Source organism: Vombatus ursinus, unplaced genomic scaffold, assembly GCF_900497805.2.
Source record: "Vombatus ursinus unplaced genomic scaffold, bare-nosed wombat genome assembly UNPS02004276.1, whole genome shotgun sequence".
NCBI classification, from domain to species: Eukaryota; Metazoa; Chordata; class Mammalia; order Diprotodontia; family Vombatidae; genus Vombatus; species Vombatus ursinus.
Genome location: NW_020944054.1, coordinates 900,773 through 919,645, shown reverse-complemented (window position 1 = coordinate 919,645; position 18,873 = coordinate 900,773). Strand labels below are relative to the sequence as shown.

The window sequence follows — 18,873 nt, the reverse complement described above, 5'->3', positions numbered from 1 at the left end:
ACCTTGGGGCCTAAACCCTCAAAATGATGACAATTACATCCCTATAGTGCTGGCATTTCAGGAAAGTTTGTGAAGTGCTTTACAAACAAAAACTCATTGGTACTCCCAACAACCACCCTTTGAGGAAGGGCAGATACTACAGAGTGGAGGAAACTGAGGCTCAAAAAGCAAGTAAGTGTTGAATGCTATTTGAATTCAGGTCTTTAAACCTAGCTCTATCATTACATTAAAGGCAATGACCAAAGGAATAAATAAAACAAAATTTTTTAAAATTAAAACTTTAATCACAAAACAATATCCCTCCTATCTTTTAAAGCCCAATTGTGTAGCGTAATGAAGAATGTGCTGGATTCTGAGGCAGCAGAGACTTGGATTCAAATCCAACCTACCACCTGTATGATCAGAGATAACCAACCACTTCAAGGAGCCTTAAGTTTCTTCATAGGTTAAATGCTAACACTACTACTAAATATAACACATACCTGGGAGGGTTGTTGTGAGGGAAGGCAATTTGTAAATCCTAAGATAAGACAGAAATGTGAATGATTAATACACATATCCTGCATAAGGCAATTTGACTTGCAACAGATCAAAGTTCAACAAGCCATTTAGAATCATTCAAAACTGAAGTGTCCAAAGTGAAAATAACACAACAGTTCATTATCTGTGACCTGCAGGTTTTTGTTTATCACCAGGATAAACAAAAACAATCATCCTATCAGAAAGTACTTATGATTGGATTCAGGTTCTGCTCTGATAATCTTAAAAAGTCAAAATTTTAAAACAAGAGGTCTACAGCAGATCCCTCTATTTCCTTGCTCTAATTCCCTCTAACACCAAGAAATCTAGCTCCTGGTCCCCCCAAAGCTACCATTTCTATGGCCCTTTATCTTTCCTGTAACTTCATGAAATCCACCCTCATATTCATGAAATTCTGAAGGCTCACCTACTTGGTAAGTCCTCTGGCCTCTTCTCAGTCTGAATTTTGGGGTCCTAACTGTATTTTACACTATTGACCACCCTCTCTTCAAGATGCTTCCCTGGGCTCCTTCAAAGCTCCATGAGTCCTGCTTACCTCCTACTTAGCTCTCTAGCTCCTCTTCTAGCCCTTTTTCCCTTTGCACACTCTCCTCATCAGGAACTGGATCCATTAATCACTTCTCTATACAGATGACTCCACAATCTTAGGGATTCTAAACTTAACTTCTCTCCTTAACTTGGCCTGTATCTCCAACTGCCCACTAAACATTTCCATCAAGATGGCCCATTATAACCTCAAACAATATACATAACAACGAACTCACCATCTTCCCCTCGAGGCCTCAATCAGCTAGTTTCCCTCTCTGCCTGACAGGCACCACCATTCTCCCAGGCTCAAAACCTGCCATTTCATCTCTTCCTTATCTCTCTATACATTCAGTTACCAAATCCTGTTGGTTCTCCCTCCAAATTCACCTCTGAACACATCTCTTTCTTTCCATTATCATGGCTACCAGTCCTAACCTTTATCATCTCACACCACAGTTACTATTAACAACATCCTAGCTTGGTTCTCTGAATATGGTCTCTCCCCTCCAATTCTCTCCTCCCTCCAACTCAGTCTGCCCACCGCAACCAGATTAAGCTTTCTAGTGAGCACTTTATAAATCATAACATTTTACTGCTGTCAAAAGCCTTCAATCTCCCCCAACCACCACCCATGGCATGACATCAAACTGAAAGTCTTCTGTCTTTCAGTCAATAAACATTTAAGTACCTACTATGTGCCATGCACTGTGACGGGTGCTAGAGATACCAAGACAAAAATGAAACAATCCTGTCCCTACGGAGCTTACATTCTCTCAGGGATCTAAGGAGATGTAAAGAGTGACGAGAATATTGGGTTGAGGCTTCTGGCCCCAGACTCTAGCCTGGGCTTCTTCCACTGTTTGCTTGAAGCAAGTAAGGCACTCATCCTACAACAGTCTGCCAAATCAAGCCTGGGACAAAACCTTCAGTTCCAGTTTTGAGCAGCCAGTTCCCCAACCTGTCTGATGCATACATACATCCTTATCTTCCCCTTCTGCTTTCCGTAAAATTCCACTGGCCCCAGTCTGCGTCTCTGGTTCAGCACAGTCCTGCTGATATGTTCATATTCTGGCCTCACTGACTAATTGGAGTCAATGCTCAAAGTATAAGAAAAATGCAGTTGCTATCTGAGCATCATAATTTGGGTGATTGACAGCAACCACTCAATAAGAATAAATATTTATTAAGTGCCTACTATGTGCCAGGCAATACTGTGCTAAGCCCCAGGGATATACAGATGCAAAAGACAGTCCCTGTCCTTAAGGAGCTTACATTTTAACGGAGGAGACAACATGCAAACAAACAGATACAAAGCAAGCTATATACTGGAAAAATAGGAAATAATTAACAGAGGAAGGCACTGGAATTAAGAGGAAGACTCCCAGTGAAAGACAGAATTTCAGCTGGGACTTTAAGGAAACCAGGGAAGTCAGTAGTCAGAGTTGAGGAGAGAGGCATGGGGCACATCCAGAGAAAATGCCTGGAGCTGAGAGATGGAGGGTCTTGTTTATGTAACAGCCAGGAGGCCAGTGTCACTGAGTCAAAGAGTACATGTCAGGGAGTAGGCTGTGACAAGTCTAAAAGGGTAGGTTATGAAGGTTATCTGTTGAATGACACACAGTGTTTTCTATTTTCTCCTGGAGGTGATAGGGAGCCAATGGAGTTTACTGAGTAGGGGGGGTAACTTGCAATTTAGGAAAATCACTTTGGTGGCTAAATGGAGGATAGAATGGGGTAGGGAGAGACTTGACGCAGGCAGACCTCACCCCCCTTCCTCACTCCCCAGCAGGCTATTACAATAGTCCAGATGTGAAGTGACAAGGGTCTGTACTAGGGTGGGAGACAGGAGAGAAGGGGGCATATTTCTGCAAAGATGCTGCAAAGGTGAAATGGACAGGACTTGGTAACAACATGGATATGGGGGGGGTAACAGAGTGAGGAGTCTTTTGTTCTGATTCTTCTCTTACAATATGACTAATGTGGAAATATGTTTAATATGATTATATATGTATAGCCTATATCAGATTTATGCCATCTTGGAGAGGTGGGAGGGGGGAGGAGAAGAAGAGGGAGAAAATTTGTAACTCAAAATCTTATAAAAGTGAATGTTGGAAAAAAAAAAAAGAAAAAAAAAGAAAATGAGGAGTTCAGGATAACTCCTAATTTTTGAATCTGAGGGACCAGGAGGATGGTGGTGACCTCAATGGTAATAGAGAAGGTGGGGGGGCAGCTAGGTGGCATAGCAGAGAGCGGTGGGCCTGGAGTCAGGAAGATTCATCTTCAGGAGTTTAGATCAGACCTCAACACTTACTAGCTGTGTGATCCTGGGCACTTAACCCTGTTTGCCTCAGTTTCGTCATCTGTAAAATGAGCTGGAGAAGGAAATGGCAAACCACTCTAGTATCTGCAAAGAAAACCCCAAATGGGGTCACAAAGAGTCAGACATGACAGAAAACTACTGAACATTGAATAGGAAGGAAGGGGGTTCAGGGAAAAGCCATTAAGTTTCATTTTATACATGTTGAGTTTCAGATGCCTACTGGACATCCAGTCTGAGATATCTGAAAGGTGGTCGGAGATGTGATATTGGAGGTGAGCAGATAGGCTGGGGCAGGATAGGTATGTGAAAATCATCAGCATAGAGATGGTCATTTAATCTGTGGGAGCTGATGAGATCCCCAAGTGAAGTCAAGGGACCCTCTGGCAATTTTAATCTCAATTACTAGACACTCATATGAGATTGCCTAGGTTAAGATCAAGATCTAATTTTCTAGCCCATTAACCCTACAGTACACACAAGGAAGATTTTGCTTAGGGAAGTTTATGCAAAGGAAACATTTACTGACCAGTAAAGTCACAGTCCTATCTAGAAACACTGCAGGGATTAGGGTAGTGTTTCCTATATTTGTGTAATTGTCATTTGTAATTGCTGTACTGCCTTGTCTTCCTTCCCTATCCAGATTTCTGAGTAGTCCTGGTCTGGTCTAACAAAAATCTCAAGGGGTCAGCAGGATCCCAATGACTCTCACTTGAGTTTCAACTCCATCTCGAGTAGTCAGTGATAATTCTGGTTTGAGGCCATTGCTTCTGTATTTGGAAACTAAAATATTCCTGGTGGAATCTATTCCTGATATAGGAACTCTAGTCTGGTTAGACTCAGTTAAAAAAAAGAAAAAAATGTATGGACTGCAGTAATAGCCCAAACATCTTTGACCCCATGGAGGAGCTTTTCATTGTGAAATATTATATATGCTTCAGTTAACTGTTGAAGCTTCATATACAAATCAGCTCTTTCTGATGTCTAAAATTACTGCAATTCTGATAGTAAACTGACCTTCCCAATAAACAGGGACTTCTACTGATTTTTTGATTAAACTTTCAAGTGTGAGGTAAGTTTTAAGAACGAATGGGCAGGGAAAGCATGGGAATTTTTTATGCAGAAAGTTTCAAAGCTTTGAAAAAAAAAATATGATATCATCTCATCTTCATGTTCCCAATATTGGCCGGATTGGGAAGGCAAAAAGAAGAGACCTTTCTTCTTTGTGGAAATTTATAGCATTGCAAACTAATTAAAGACTCAGTTTGTGAACAGAAAGAAAGTCTGTTTACCATGCATTCCCCCAATCACGATGAAAATTTTAGTTTGAATGAATGCTGAAATATCCTAGTGGGTTTTGGGGGCTGCAGCCCCTTAGGACTTTTTCATACAAATGGCACTCCCCTCTATCACTCTCTTCTTTCCCTAGAGAGTGAAGGATTTATTGTTTTAATGTGAGGGGAAAAAAATGTGATTTCACTGACTAGAAAGTAAATAGAAATGAAGTCAATTTAAAAGTTTAATCTCCAATGATTAGACAAGAAGAAAAAAATAATTGGTTTTGTAGCTTTTAAGCCTTTTTCTTGTTCTTAAGAACTTATTGTTCAGTTGTTTTTCAGTGGTATCCAACTCTTTGTGAAGCCATTTTGGATTTTTCTTGATAAGGACACTAGAGAGATTTGCCATTTCCTTCTCCATCTCATTTTACAGATGAAGAAACTTAAGCAAACAGGATTAAGGGACTTGCCCAGGGTCACACAGCTAGCCTGAGGCCAGATTTGAACTCAGCACTCTGTCCACTGCACCACTTAGCTGTCCCCAATAACAGTTCTTAAAATTTCCTGTCTCCAGGTTGGAAAGAAAGTGGCTTATTTAAATCAAGAAGCAAATAATTTGAGAATAAGCAAACTATCTTGTCAATGTGTTTCTTCTGTGAATTATTTAACAGAATTTGATTGCTTAGGTAAATTAAGAAGCAAAGTCACCTATAAAGAATTGGAATAAACTATATATTTGTAAATTCTTAAGAACTCAAATGGGGGGGCACGGGGGCAGAGCCAAGATGGCGGAATAAAAGCAGTGGCTTGCTTGAGTTCTCCCCCAAACCCCTCCAAATACCTATAAAAAATGGCTCTAAACAAATTCTAAAGCAGGAGAACCCACAAAAAGACAAAGTGAAACAAATTTCCAGCCTAAGACAACCTGGATGGTTGATTGGAAAGGTATATCGTGCCGGGCTGGGAGAGGAACGCAGTTTGGCGTGGGCGTGCAGGCTGCAGTGAACCTGGAGCAGGCCTCAGAGGACTGAATCGCAGGCAGCTGTGGAGGTTTCCAGAACTCTCATCCCACAAACACCAAAGACAACTTAGAAGGTCAGTGGGAAAAGTCTGTTTCTGCGGTGGTGAGAGAGAAGCATGGTGGGGTCCCAGCCCCAGTTCCCGAGCTTGGCCCCCGGGGCAGCAGCAACTGACCTTCTGGCCCACAGACTGAGAGGGAATCAAGTGGCTGGTGAGAGGGGTACTGCAGGGATCTCTTTGCTGGTGCAGGATTCTCTTGCTTTGCCCTTGCTTGGATCTGGGTCCCAGTTCTGTGTGGTGTTCCTGGGGCGAGGAGCAGCGCTGGCGTGGTAGAGCTTGTAGTGGCGGTGGAGAGGAAATCCTCCTCACAGTTCCAAGACAGAAAAGAGTGCTTGTGGTCACTCATAGAGCACAGCACAGGCCAGGAAAGGAGTAAACAACTCGTCCTTGATCGTACCAGCTTAGAAGAACTGATAATTTACAGATCCCTAGAAGTATCTCTGAAAACAGCTGCACAAAACCCCCAGAGCTTGGGACAGTACATTCTCCACACTGGAAACAGACCCCTACCTTAACAAAGAGTTTATAACTCAAGTAATTGGCTGGAATCATGAGCAAGCAGTGCAAAAAGAGTCAGTCTACATTATCTTATTTGGTGACAAAGAAGATCAAAACATACAACCAGAAGAAGACAATGAAGCCAAAGCTCCTACATCCAAAGCCTCCAAGAAAAATATGAATTGGTCCCAGGCCATGGAAGAGCTCAAAAAGGATTTTGAGAAGCAAGTAAGAGAAGTAAAAGAAAAACTGAGAGTGATGCTAAAGGAGACCCAAAAAAACACTGAAGAAAATTACACCTTAAAAAATGGCCTAACCCAAATGGCAAAAGAGGTCCAAAAAGCCAATGAGGAGAAGAATGTCCTTAAAAGCAAATTTAGCCAAATGGAAAAGGAAGTCCAAAAGCTTACTGAAGAAAATACTTCTTTAAAAATTAGAATGGAGCAATTGGAAGCTAGTGACTGTACAAGAAATTAAGGCACTGGAACACTAACCCAAAAGAATGAAAAAATAGAAGAGAATGTGAAATATCTCATTGGAAAAACAACTGACCTGGAAAATAGATCTAGGAGAAATCATTTAAAAATTATTGGACTATCTGAAAGCCATGATGAAAAAAAGAGCCTAGACATCATCTTTCAAAAAATTATCAAGGAAAACTGTCCTGATATTTTAGAACCAGAGGGCAAAATAGAAATTGAAATAATCCACTGATCACCTCCTGAAAGAGATCCCCAAAGGAAAACTCCTAGGAGTATTGTAGCCAAATTCCAGAACTCCCAGGTCAAGGAGAAAATATTGCAGGCAGCCAGAAAGAAACAATTCAAGTATTGTGGAAACACAATCAGGGTAGCACAAGATTTAGCAGCTTCTACATTAAGGGACTGGAGGGCATGGAGTATGATATTCTGAAGGGCAAAGGAGATAGGATTACAAGCAAGAATCACCTACCCAGCAAAACTGAGTATAATCCTTCAGGGTAAAAAATGGTCATTCAGTGAAATAGGGGACTTTCAAGTACTCTTGAGGAAAAGACCAGAGATGAATAGAAAATCTGACTTTCAAATACAAGACTCAAGTGAAACATGGAAGACATAGACAGGAAAGAGAAACCATAAGAGACTTATTAAGGTTGAACTGTTTACATTCCTGCATGGAAAGATAATATTTGTAACTCATGAGTCCTTTGTCAGTATTAGGGTAGTGGGAGGGAAAAAAATTATATGTATGTATAGATAGACAGATAGATAGAGGGCACAGGGTGAGTTGAAGATGAAAGGGTGATATCTGGAAAATAAAATTAAGGCGTGAGAGAGGATTATACTGGGAGAACGAGAAAGGGAGAGATAGAATGGGGTAAATTATCTCACATGAAACAGACAAGAAAAAGCTTTTACAGTGGAGAGGAAATGGGGGAAGGTGAGAGGGAATGACTGAATCTTATTCTCATAGGATTTGGCTTAAGGAGGGAATAACATACACAATGGGGTATGGAAATCTATCTTACTCTACAGGAAAAGAAGGGGGGAAGGGGACAAGAGAGCAGGGGGCTGATAGAGGGGAGGACAGATTGGGGGAGGGCATAATCAGAAGCAAACACTTCTGAGGAGAGACAGGGTAAAAAGAGAGAATAGAATAAATGAGGGGTAGGATAGGATGAAGGGAAATATACTTAGTTTTTCACAACATGACTACTATGGAAGTGTTTTGCACAACTACACATGTATAACCTGTATCGAGATGCTTACCTTTTCAATGAGGGTGGGTGGGGAGGGAGGAAGGGAGAAAATTTGTAACCCAAAGTTTTAAAAACACATGTCAAAAAAAAAAAAAAAAAAAGAACTCAAATTGGAAAAGGTTTGCCTGAACTGTAGGGTTGCAGGAATTGGAAACATCAGGTCTGCTCTGGTAAGGTAAGAGGTCTCCTAAGACTAATGAAGACTTCCATCAAGTTAGAATCTAAGAAACTGTTAGAGTAGAGTGCTCTCCCTATTCTTGTGGTGGTGCTGATTAATCAAAGATATGGCCACTGAAAGATAGGACACGTGACCTGGATAATGATGAATGTGACAACAAAGCTGATGCTTTAAAAGTCCAATTCTCTAATATCAGCTACCTTGGACTGGTATAGAAGACGGTAAAAGCAGGAAACATGATACTGCTAGGCCCAATCTTGACCCTTTGTGGGAGTAAGACAAAAATGCTGATACAGAAAAAGTCTGTGCACAGTAAAGGCCTTGATAGTGGCTGCAGCTATAGCAAACCTGACTGGCACCGCAATCTCTTCAGGCCCCAGACCACTCAGTCAAATCTCTAGCCATGACCCAGGAGTCAGTATAAATAAAAACTTATTTGCTCTGTTCCTTAAGACTCTCTCATAGGCCACTCGTGCAACTTGCAGCTCAGCCTACTTGGAAGACTTGCCAGGACCCCATCCCTTAGGATGTCCTTAGTCACTAGGTTAACAGCTGCTAAAGTATAATTGCATTTACCTTTTTCATAATGAGTAGAATCATTAGTAAATCAAGCAAAACAACATTTGTTAAGTGTTAGGTCTTCACAGGCAAGAGCCCATTGGGCTTATGGGCCGGGGAGAGGAAGGAAGAAGAGGGGCGGCCAAAACTTTGGGGCTAGGACTGGAGGCTTCAGTTTCTAGCAATATCACCATTTGCTCACGAAGAGCACTAATGGCTGAGAATGAGCACACTCTTGTGCCCTACCTGTCTTGTTAAAGGGTCCATTTTGTATTACCCAACTCATGACAGGCAACATAGGATGAAGGGTAATATATGTGTCATCCTTTCAACAGCAACCAGGGCCTAATAACTTGAAAGCAAGTTTTGTGAATGTAGTATAATGAATGGTTGATTCAGGGATGCCTGCCAAAGGCTCCACTCCACTCAGCTTGGTCCTTATGAACACAGGCCCCATGGCACCAATAGGACCCAAGGGGATCATGTGCTGCACAGCCCTCTCTAAGTCTTCCAGGGCTACAGTCTTCTGGTTCTGCAAGCAAAAGAGGCAGACTTTGGAATAATTCAATAAAGAAGAACCTTTGAAATACCAGGATGTGGGCTATGGGTGCTCTAAAACCTTAGGAGCCCAGTGTCAACAGCTTAGTGAGGACACGTACAGTCAGTCATCAAAGTTCACCCTGCCCAATGGAGTCCTACAAACTTAACTGGTCCCTGAATTTTCTTCCAGTTTATCTCCCACACCTTGCTCTCTTATCAGCTAGTATCAGATCTTATGCTCAGTTGGCATTATATCAGAAACATAATGGTAGATTTTGAAGCACTCAGGAAATGGGGCCTCCTTTAGTTCTCTGCCAACTAAATTGTGGCAAAACTATGGGGAGTTCAGATAACCCCAGGGAAGGATGGTCAAAGTATACTTAACTCCTCAGTTAAAAAGAAAACTACTGGAGAGAGGATTCCAGAGTAGGTCAGAAAACTTTTGGCTCTCCAAATTTCCTCCACAGAAAAAGACAAGAACATTGCCTCAGAGGGAATGTAGAGCAGCAGAAATAAACAAAAGTCAGGGTACAGCAGTTGTTCTCCTAAGACAATCTAAGAAGACCCCAGGAAAGACCTGGCCTCTGGAGGCAGAGGGTCAGCCTGGGTGAAGTACAAACACCTCCAGGCCAATTCTGTGGAATCTACAGACAACAAGACCCAGGGGGCAGCTGGAATTGGGAGGCAGCCTCAGCCTTAGAAATTTTCATCTCACAGGCAGTGTGGGGGGTCTGAGAGCTGAGGAGGAGAAGACTGAAGGACCTTCCACTGTCTAGGGAAGCCAAGTACAGCTGTGCTGATCAGATGTGTCCCAGGCTGTGGCTGCAGCGAGAAGGGGCTAGCACACATCTGGTGAGTGCAGGAGTAGAGGGGCAGGGACCCTGCTGGCTGTGGGCGCCTGCAGGAGAGCAGAGTCCCTGGTTTCAGTTCTGAGACAGAGAGGACAGCTGTAGTTTGCAGCCATCTGAGGGACTGCAGGGAGTAAGATCATTTGTGGGACAGCATGATCAGGGGTTCTAGCCATGGATTAGTAGTGGAGAAGAGTGCCCAAGGTGGAGTCCCAGACAGACATCAGAAAACACCAATAAGAAGAACCTGAGGCTTGGGGCATTACTCCCCATACCTCGGGACTAGAACTGGATCACACAAACAGCTGCAAAAAATAAAATAAAACAAAAATAAATAAATAAAAATGAGCAAGCAAAGGAGAAAGAACCCAACTGTAAACAGTTACTGTGGGGATAGAGAAGATCTGGGTTCATATTCAGAGGAAGATAACAGAGCTAAAAAAGCCACTCTTTTTTCAATGAGAAATGTCAAATGGTCCAAAGCACAAGGAGATTTCTTAGAAAAACTTTAAAAAGGACTTTAAAAATCAAACAAGAGAGACTGAGGAAAAATCAGGAAAAAAAAAACAAGAAATCCAAGAAAATCAAGAAATTATGAAAAGAAAGTCAACCAACTTGAAATAGAGAACCAAAAACTTAAGGAAGAAAATAATTCCTTGAAAACTAGAATTCGGCAAAGGGAAGCTAATGACATTCTAAGACACAAAGAAATAATAAAACAGAATCAAAAGAATGAAAAAATAGAAAAAAATATGAAACACCTCATCAGAAAAACAACTGATCTGGAGAACAGATCAAGGAGAAATAATACAAGACTGCCTGAAATTATGATAAAAAAGAATCTTGATATAATATTAAAAGAATTTATCAAGGAAAATTGCCCTGAAGTTCTAGAATAAGAAGGCAAAGCAGAAACAAAAAAAATTCAACAGTCACCACCTGAAAGAGATCCCAGGAGGAAAACTTATAGTAATGCCATATCCAAGTTTCAAAGCTCCCAGATAAAGGAGAAAATATTGGAAGTAACAAGAAAAAAAACAACAATTTAAATACTGTGGAACTACATTAAGGATTACACAAGACCGAGGAGCTACTATGATGAAGGACCATACATCTTAGAATACTATATTAGAGCAAAAGAGTGGGGTTAGGACCAAGGGTAAGTTACCCAGCAAAGTTAAATATAATCCTGAATGGAAAAAAGTGGACATTTAATGAACTGAAAGACTTTCAGGTATTTGTGACAAAAACAGCAGGAGGAATACAAAATAGATATTAAGGATTAACTACAAGGGACTCAATAAGATCAAATCATTTACTTCTTATATATGAAAATATTATCAGTTCTTCTATGACTGTCAGTTTTATTTGAGTAGTCTGAAAGAAAGGCTTGGACTAAGCTGAGTATGATGGGTTGATTCTAAAAAAAAAAAAAAAAAGCTGTATAGGGAGAAATAAAAAGGAGAAATTATCTCATACAAATGAGGGAAAAATTGATAGAGAAGAAGCCAGTAGCGGGGAGGATGGGTAGTGCTGAAAACTTACTCTCTTTGGGAATGGATTAAAGAGGGAACAACATATATATCTAGAAGGGTATAAAAGTCTTCTAAATTCAGAAAAACAAGAGGGTAAGGGGATAGGGTGGGGGAGAGGATAAGGGAGGGATTCTTGGAGAGGTAGGTAGGTTAAGGAATAGGAGGGCACGGTAGTGGGTAAAAATAAAGTGGAGAAGTGAGGAGGGATAGGAATAGAGTGAGAAAGATAGTGAGGAAAAATAGGAAGGGGGAAAATACACAACAATTATAGCTTAGAATGTGAATGGGATGAATTTACACATAAAACGGAAAATGACAGCAGATTAAAAATTTGAATTCAGGGGCAGCTAGGTGGCACAGTGGGTAGAGCACTGCCCTGGAGTCAGGAGAACCTGATTTCAAATACGCCCTCAGACACATAACACTCACTAGCTGTGTGACTCTGGGCAAGTCACTTAACCCCAACTGCCCTCACCAAAAAAAAAAAAAAAAAAAAAAAAAAATTGGAAATCAACAATATGTTGCTTTCAGGAAATGCTATAAAAATGAGAGATACACACAAACACAAAATAAAGGTTAGGAGTAGAATTTACTATGTAAAAAAAGCAGGGGTGGTAATCATGATTTTAGACAAAGTTAAAGCTAAAATAAATTTAATCAAAAGAGAAAAATAGGGAAACTACACCATGTGTCAGCCATATTATTCAATATTGTTTTAGACCACTTAAAATAACTAGACAGTATAAAACACCTGAGAGTCTACCTGCCAAAACAGACACAGGAACTATATGAACATAAATACAAAACACTTTTTATACAAATAAAGTTAGATCTAAATGACTGAAGTAATCATTGTTCATGGGTAAAAAATGTCAAATTTGCCTAACTAATCTATTTATGTAATGCCATGCCAATTAAATTACTTAAAAGTTATCTTACTGAGTTAGAAAAAATAATAAAGTTCATTTGGAAGAAAAAAGTCAGGAACTTCAAAGAAACCAGGGGAAAAAAGATGTAAAGGAAGCAGATGCAGTAGTATCAGTATAAGGTGAGAGAATTGTTGAAGTACAAAACTGATAATTTTAATTATTTTAAATTAAAAATTTCTTGTATAGATAAAACGTATACAGCAAGACTAGAAGGTATGCAGAAAATTGGGAAAAAATTTTCATAGACAATCTCTTAGATAGAATGGGATTGGGTTGGAATACTGCTGTGGTATAGGAAATAATGAGCTGATTGATTTAGAAAAACATAGAAAGACTTGGACTTATGAAGGAAGATGCTATCCACTTTCAGAGAAACAGATGATACGTGGAAATAACCATAGTACAGTCTTACACATATATATGTGTACATTTATAGATATCTGTGTATATATACACACATATACATACATATTTATCTACCTATACACAGATACATATACATACATACACACATATCTGTGCTTAATTGTAGCCTTTTGGGGGGAAGGGAAAAATAAAGTAAAAAGTGCACAGCAGAGAACAAAAAAAACTTACAAGGAAGCAAAGAAAAGCTGGACAGCCTTGAAAACCGTGTGTAGTATTTATTATATACGTTTTCTTGAAATGGAAATTCATTGCTTTATATTGAGTCCTCTCTTATGGTCTGCTGTGTACATGACAGTATTTTTTTCTTTTCTTATTTTGTATTTAAGTTTAAAGTAAATTTTAAAACTTAAAAAATATATAAAAAGAAAACTACTAGTCATAAATGTTTTCAGCCATAATAACCCCATGTCACTCATGTGGGGCCTGGCCTATATGGCCCACCACACTGGCAAGATCAGGGACAGCTGTGGCAATTGGCATAACTACTCTGTCCAAAACCCAGTAATCACCAGGTACTAGCCACCTTCTTCGCTGGCCACACAGGTTATTTCAAGCGGAATATTGATATCAGCATACTCTAGCCTCCTTCAATAGCCATTACTTGGGAGAAAATATCTTGCACCACACAACCCTACCACTTAGCACCAGATATTGTTTAAAACTGGGTACTGGGATGATTCAGGAAACTCCAAGGGGTGAAGGAGGAGAGAGAAGCAGAAGGAATCTCAGTGACAGGAGATGAGGAAGAGTGGAGGAGAGGAAGCTCATGATGAGTGGTCTCCATTTTTTCTGTAGGCAGGGTTCTCAGCTGAGAGAGTGGGAACCATGGGAGGTTGGAGGGATGAAAAGATATGGAAGTAGAGCAGGATGGTGAGAAGGAGACTGCCTCAGTAAGGACCCAGTTAAGTGTATGTAACATAAATTTGTAATGGATCCAGTCAGCACAATTTCATGATTTCTTTAGCTTTTTGTGGAGTAATCTAGAACTGAGGTATGGCAAGGCAAAGTCTGAGATAGGCTAAGAAGGCAAAGGACACCAGAGAAGAGGACAGTATTGAGTTGAAATGGTTCAACAAGGGGTCACAATAGGCAAGGGAAGAAAATTCAGCCAGTGCAGGAGTGATGGCTTGGGAAAGAAATGAGGGGGCAAGGGTAACAAAGAGGCCAAAGAATGGAGTTTGGGAGTACAGGGGAGAGGGAGAGGTAGAATGACAAAGGATCATATAAAGAAGTTTCAGAGTTCATAAACATGGAAGTGGAGCATCTGTGGGATACGACTATCTCTGTGAGTAGCTGAGGTGGGGTGGAGAAAGTCATGGGAAATGAGTAAGTTGAGGAACTCGGAGTTAAGTGTGTTTGAGAGAGTACTGACACGTAAGTTGAAGTCCCCTAGTATGAGGGCAAGAGTTGGGAAAGGGAGAAAGACTGTGAACCAGGTGCTGAATTCAGTGAGGAAATATGGGAGTGGCCCAGAGGCAGCAACTACCAGAATTTTGGTTGGGTGATACAAATGCATTGAGTGAACCTCAAAAGAAGGGAGGTTACTGAGTGATGGAGGAGGCAGGGAGAGAACCTGGAAGTGGCCTTGGGGAGCAAAGAGTAATCCAATTCCCCTGCCTCAACCAGCTACTGGGGATGGGAATGACAGAAAGTACAACCAGTGCTAGAAAGGGCATCCAATAGGTAATGTTATTAAGAGGTAACCAGGCCTCAGTGTCAGAAGATGGAAGGAAGGAGTGAAAAAGGAAAAGATTTTAAGATGAAAGCAGATCTGTTACCTATTGAGCATATATTCCAAAGAACACATTGGAAGAAGGGTTGGGTATTGGAGTTTGACAAATGTGAAGTAACTGAGGAAAGGGTTGGGTTGAGGGATACGGGAACAGGAAACACATATCTCTCCTTGAGCATGGTAATCCTTCCAAGTCCCCAACAGAATCAGGACAACCCTTATGAAGCCACTGAAGATTCCCTAGCAGCCCCTGACGTTTGGCACCCTTGCCTTGTTCACACTATGTAACTTGGTCCCTGCCAAGATCCTGCAGTTAAAACATTTCCAGTGCTGGCACATGTGTGAGAAAGACTCATTCCCAAAGTTCCTCCAGAGTATACAGAAAATCTTAGGCAGTTATAAAAAACCATGCAGGGCAAGGACCAAGCAGGTAGAGTAGGGACTCTAAGGGATGACCTATATTTTGGCAGGACAGACGTACCCTTTCTACTTTGGTTCCAGGTAATAAAAATATAATTTTACCAACCCTTTTCATTGTCATTAAAGAAGAGAGCATCATTATCCTTTGCCCACCTAAGATGGTGGTGGGCATTGTGCCTCCTCTTGTCACCTCCAAAGTAACTGTATATGTGGATGACCGTGGTTAAATGAGCAGCTGCTGCCAAGGCCTCAGTCTCCTGCTCAAACTTCACCAACTGATCTGCTCAGGCTTGAATGGCGGTGAAGATTCTATAGCTAGGATCCAATGCCACCGGCCAGTCCTTCCAAAAGGAATTAAGAAATTCCAAAAGGAATTTGTTTCCCTACCAACCCAGGAAATGGGGAGAACAAAACCTCTGATTTGAAGCTTTCAGGAAAAAGACTCTGTCCATCCCTGAGATGTGGTCTTAGCCATTCCCGGGCTCTATTATGAGAAGTTAAATTTCTTTTTTTAAATTCAATTTTACTATGCTGTTCCTCCTGGAACATCTGGCTAACTGAAGCCTTACTCCTCTTCACATTAACCTCATCTGGTTAAAATTTGACTAGTGAAATGATAATATTATGGGAAGATGTTAGACATTTGAGATCAGAAGTCAAAAGAAGAGGAAGAAGGGAAGACAACATTCACAAAATTCTTTAAACCTTCCCAAAGTGACTTAGCTAACTCTTTTTGTGGAGGGATTTCCCTGAGAACCTTTGGCTATCTTGGTGACATGTAAATCCCTTCCTCTCCAATTGTGAGTTCTTTAGAATGTAGCCTTGTAGTTCTTTAAGCCTGGGGTTTTGCAAACTCAGTGTCTGTACCTTAGTCTATTCACTAATTTGTTCTCATTCAGTTTGTTCAACCTTAATTGAAGGAAGCATGAGATAATGAATCTGTTTGACTAGGCCTGTGTAGTCTGTATGGCCTAAGAGGCCATAAAGATTGTTCAAAGTTAAAATGATTATTTCTGACTCTCTGACACAATTCTTGTCTGTAAAAAGCCTTGTTAGAATCCTGATCTTGGTTCAGGGTTGTTTTTTCCTACCTCCTGAACCTGTGTTTAAGCAAAATAAAACCTAGGTTTTTATCTCTATATTAATTTCTCTCTATATTAATTTTTCTCTATATTAATTAATAGATTTATTCAGCAGCAGGCTACCTATCATATGAACTCGGTGGGAAATAGTTCTCCAATGACACACTGATTGATCAATTGATTGATGACATAAAAAAAAAGAACTGAACAAATATCTACACTATTAAATCCTCTCATGGTCCTCCAGTTGGCAGCGATGGAGGGGGAATGTAGTCAAAAAGTAGACTCTTCTTAGGGCCCTAGGAAGAAAGGTTTGAGGGAAGGTGCCTTCCCACTAGGACAGACTATGAAAACATGCTCCCTAGGCTTTAGAAAGAAAATGGGTATCTAGGAAAATCAGATGCTGGTGTGGATTTTTACTTTGATTTAGGGTGAGCAGAGAACAGGAAAGGGAAGGAAGACCAAGGGGCACAGCTCAGTTGTCCCCTCCACCCCCCACCATTCTTCAGAGTGGTTGGTGGGAAGAAAGGAAGGAAGGAAGGAAGGAAGGAAGGAAGGAGGACATTGGAAGAGATGTTCAATAATTGCTAAAGAGTTCATTTTTTCTTGTTCCAGTCCCTCTGTGGTGCCCATCTGCTACTCCATTTCTGATGATCCTTCTCTTTGGCCTCTAGGGGATACTGAAGTTCAAAATGGGGTTAGAGGAGGAAGAGGGTGGACTGTAATTATACCTGAAGCAGTGGGGGCAGAAGGGTGTCATGTAGAAGGGGCATAAATATAATCCACCAAATATCTCTCTAAAAAATTTCACCCCCTCTCTCACTGTCCTCCATTGAGGAATTGACTATGGAAAAATTCACCTTTATAGGACCAAGTATCAAGAATTCCCCAATGTTTCCACTTGAACAGGAATAAAGGGAGATCACCATCTGGAACTGTCAATTGATTCAACTGCTTTTACAAGAATAAATCATTTGCAAGCTCTTCTAGTCCAAGTGTGCTACAGCCCAACCCAGATTCAACTGTAATTGGGAAACAGTTAACAAAATAAATAATAGAATAGAACAGGGATAATATTAATATGTGGTTTTCTAAGTCAATAGGCAGCCCCAGGGATCCTCATGCCAGGATTGGTGGCCTGTTTCCATTTGAGTGTAAAGCCACTCACGAGATGCATTTCTGCAACAGACTCTTTATAAAGTGCCCTAAATCACCCCCATTAGACCACACCCTTATCAGCCATAGCTGTTTCTTTAACTTGTAGTTTTAATTACTCATGCAACAGCTAGTAAGTGTCTGAGGTCAAATTTAAACTCGGGTCCCCCAGACTCCAGGGCCAGTACTGTATCCACTGTACCCGAGTTCAAATTTGACCTCAGACACTTACTAGCTGTGTGACCCTGGGTAAGTCACTTAACCCAATGACACATCATACAAAAACCAAAAAGAAACAAGGCCTCCCAGTCAGGACCTGAAGGAAGCACTCTACAGGCAGTATGAGTGAGCTAGATGCGGGGCTTCTTAAACTTTTTCCACTCTCGACCCCTTTTTGCATTTGGCCAGTGTTTGTTGGTACTGTGTGGGCATGATGGCATGTCCAGTGCAAAGTGCACAGAACCAAGGCTGCAGTGAAGTTGTGCGATGCAACACAGGCAAGTCCTACCAAAAAACACCTCAGATTCATTACACGTTTGATTTTTAACTCATTTTTGGTCCTTGCACATTCAGAAACCTTTTACAGTTGCCAAATTTTTCATGACTCCATATGGGGTCTTGACCCATAGTTTAAGAAGCTCTGGGCTAAAGAAAACATTTCTGACACCCTTTCCTGCCCCCAGGTCCATCATTTCAGAATTCAAACCACCAAGTATGCAAAGCACCAGGTGGGGCTGAGCCTAGCGAGGGGGGAGGAGGTATGCCCCCCAACAGTTGCAATAGTGCCCTTCCCCAAGTTTCCACTATATCCCCCAAACACTTTTCCTTCTTTTGAAATTCCTAATTAGTGTGGAAGGCACCACTATCCTCCCAGTCACCCAGGCCTATAACCTTCGTGTCTCTTTCACCCTATACATCCAATCAATTGCCAAATTTTGTCATTTAGTCACTCTGCTGGTGCAAGCCTTCATCACCTCGTGCCTGGAATATTGGAATAGGCAGCCTTCTGGTGGATCTGTTGCCTCAAGTCTTTCCCCACTCCAGTCCATCCTCCACTCAGCCACTAAAATGATTTTCCTAAAGAGCAGGTCTAACTGCCCCCCCCCCCCCCCCGGTCAACTGCAGTGACTCCCCATGGCCTCCAGGAGCATTATAGCAAGTTTTTGGAAAGCTCTTCCTAACATGGGCCCTTCCTTCCTTTTCCACTGCCCTCCATGCATTCTATCTTCTCCTGGTAACTGTCAATGACTATCCTCCACTCTTGGACTACTCTCCCTCCTCCCTTCCAATTCTTAGTTTCTTTGGCTTCCCTTAGGACTCCCTGCAAACCCTCCCTTTGGCAGGAGGCCTTACACTTGACAGTCCCTGAAATCCCCTCCATACACAACAGCTGGCATGCAGTTTCTGCCATTACAATGGAAACTCCTTAAAAGCAAGGCCCATGCTTCAATCTTTCTTAGCATAGTCAGTACCTGGTACATGCTAAGCATTT

General features: G+C 41.2%; 1 protein-coding gene across 2 annotated transcripts in view; it reads right to left on the bottom strand.

Annotated features, from left to right (window-relative positions):
• VAMP7 (vesicle associated membrane protein 7) overlaps nucleotides 1-18,873 on the bottom strand; it is a 67,450-nt gene that overhangs the window by 21,990 nt on the left and 26,587 nt on the right. The window lies entirely within an intron of this gene.